Genomic DNA, 3,251 nt, shown 5'->3' with positions numbered 1-3,251 from the left:
CCGTGTTCCAAAGTATGGCTGGTTATGCACATGAAACCAGCAATATATGTTAGGAACAATGTTTGAGGGTATGCAAGGCATGATGCCAAGCCCCATGTATGGTAATATCGGCATGCAGCAAGGATTTCAGAGAAATCAAGGCCAGTTTGGGGTGCCACAAGGCAATTTTTCCATGGATGGTTTTTTTGGACAACAACTTATGATGCAAAATGTCAATGGCCAAGGAATGCCGATGATCCCTACTACAATGCCCATGTTGTTGACAATTCCCTATGATAATTTGGGGGCACTGAAAAATTCAAAAGCCTACAAAGAAGGTGGTGAACTGTAAAGTATAGCACTTTTAGCGGCTTTGAGGATAAGGCAAAGGCTCTTACTTTCCTCCAGCACTTTGATACAACTTATGCAAGGGTGCCCCAACCCAACATGTGGAAAGGAGGGGTAGCAATAGAGCTAGCACATCAAGTGAACATATGGATTCAGTGTGATAGCAATGTGCATCGCACTTCAAGTGTTAAAGGTATTATCACTACAAGAGGTTGTGTGCTCTTATGATGCTTTTAGCGACGGAAATACACTGGGTTTTTAAAACCCTGGCGTCGCTATTAGCGTCGATACGGGGATGTCGCTATGGAAGTCACTATAAGCGTCACTATATAGCGACGACTATAGCGACGCTAAAGGGCCATCAATACCGACCCTGCAGAGCCTAATATAGCGATGCCCGAGGTGAAAATTTTTTGGTGGCAGGGAATTCACTCATCAACCATATTGAATGTTTCATTTGTCTATTTACCTTTGAAAAAAAGTGCAAAGGTAAATATAGACCCAAAATAGTCACCCACAAGACAATATAATCATTAACTCCATCATCCATAGTACTTATTGTTTGCAAAATAAAGATACAAAAATGACAAGCGTGAATTGATGAAAGTAAATCAATGACAATTGTACAGAGCAACAAAATCACTTGATTGTTAATCATTGCAAATGTAATAGTTACAAACCATTGTCATTATTTAAAAAATATACATGGTTTTCAAAAATACATAGTTACATGGTCTCATGATACATAAGCTATGACAAAAAAAAACTAATGCTATCTAGCTATGGCTAAACTGACGTCGTCTAATCAGACGTCTCATCGCGTCCAAGCGGTGTATCAGTCGGATTCTGCAAAAAAAAAAAACAATAAGATAGCTTTTTGTAAGTATAAACATATAGCGACGTTTATAAAACAATACAATAAATAGAAAAGAATAAACCCTAATACTAACCATGCCACCGCGAGAAGTTAGGATGTCTATAAGGGCGTTTAAGCCCTTCCTGCCTGCGTACTCATGCTCGTACGGTGTGGGATCACATCCTGTAAACGACCACTATCAAAACATACAAAGAATCCATTATGTTAGAATTTCAAATCCCATAAACCCTAAACTATCAAACATAGATGCGAAAACACTTACAAAATCGGCCTCAAATGATGCCCAACTGCCACTCCCCAAGTGGTGCGAGCTCTTTGCCTCTACTCGCGCTCTGGTTGCCTCCTTTTGTTGCTTCCACTTGTCGAGATTCTCGCACGCTTCTTTCTTCGCATGCTTCCAATCTTCTTTGGCCACCCAATCTGGTCTATTCCACCCATGCTTGATTGCTTTTTGCACTTCGGAACGATTATGCTTGCAGTATTCGAGCATTCGAACCTTCATCACATCTTCATTGAAGTGGTCATCCCGTGTTGGAACGGGAAACTCATCATGAAGCATGCTGACTCTGTATTTTAATTCATTCGGTACTTCACTCCAGGTGTTTAGTATGTAGTGTCTAAACACGTGAGAGCAAAGACCGCGCATGCACGAATCACCTTCTTGCATTCATCATCCAAGATGATGCTGCCGCTCAAGTCGACGGAGTAAGGCAAGTCTCCCTCTCGCCGCCGCTGACGCGTGAACCCTGGTGTCTCGGCAGGGGTCTCTAGCGGTGTTTCAACGGGGGTACAGACGCTAGGTGTCTCCACTTGAGTCTGAGCCCCGAAGAGAGGAGTGTCCACTGGAGTGAATCCTGGAGGAGTAGCTAGTAGTGTGTAGCTGTGGGGAACGGCAGTCAGCCATGCAAAACCTAGTGTCGATGGAGATTCCGTGGCTGGTGTCGGGACGGGCAAAGAAGGGGAGGATAAAGAGCCTTGTTGAAAACGAGGAGGTGTCGAAGCATCGGTGGCACCACCCCAACAACAACCGCCACCGCCACCACTAGAGCGTCGGTGTCTAGATGAGTGTGAAGATCGTCTCGTCGACACCAAAGCTTCAGAGCGCGCTGAGGACTCCGAAACAGAGGGAGATGCAGATGGATTAGGAACGCATGATGGTGTGCCAGAGCGATGACGCTCCATGTACCACTGTCTCTGCTCGGGTGACAAAGAAGAAAGAAATTCTTACCATAGAGATAGTCTCTTCATCCCTGGGGGCAATCCATCATCACACATCTCCTTCTGCTCTAACCATGCTTGTGCAAACATCCTCGATGGCTATCTTCCCAAAAAGCCGTTTCGTAACACATGATTCTCTGGAAGATACGCTTGATGACCTTCGTAGATTTGCTTATTCAGTGAGGGCACCCTACGTGCATTCAGTCTAGGTCCACATGTGACACATGCTCTGTATCCGCTTGTTTGAAGCCCTGCGTGTATACACATGATAATAGATCAGCTTGAGAAAAACCAAGATTTACAATGTCTGAGTGAGGAGTGCAAATAGATCACCTGAGCATTCTGTTAGTCCGGGATAGTCATGCATGGTCCACATTAGAATGCCTCTGATCAAAGCATTCCGTCGACTTGTGTGTCGGCTCATATCCACCACCTCTATGCCAATCCACAATTGTTGTAGCTCTTCCAATAGTGGACAAAGATACACATCCATATTCTGCACTTTATATCGCCCCAACACAATCAAGCTTAGCCATAGGTGCCCCTTCTTCGTAGTCAACCACGGGGGAATGTTGTAGTTGACGATGACAACGGGCCATACACTGTAAGATGTTGATCTTTGACCAAATGGATTTACACCATCCATAGCCAGGCCTAAGCGCAAATTTCGAGCTTCCCTTGCAAAATCCGACCATGTTTCATCTATATGTTTCCAGACTGCACAATCTTCAGGAATCCATAGCACACCATCCGAAGATTTATTCTCCTCATGCCATGATGCTAGGGCGGCCATGGACTTACATTTGAAGAAATGCTTGATGCGAGGAAG

The sequence above is a fragment of the Adiantum capillus-veneris genome, chromosome 6 (assembly GCF_014529385.1).
Source record: "Adiantum capillus-veneris isolate H3 chromosome 6, ASM1452938v2, whole genome shotgun sequence".
Lineage (NCBI taxonomy): Eukaryota > Viridiplantae > Streptophyta > Polypodiopsida > Polypodiales > Pteridaceae > Adiantum > Adiantum capillus-veneris.
The sequence above is the reverse complement of the archived record's forward strand: the minus strand, read 5'-3'. Positions refer to the sequence as shown.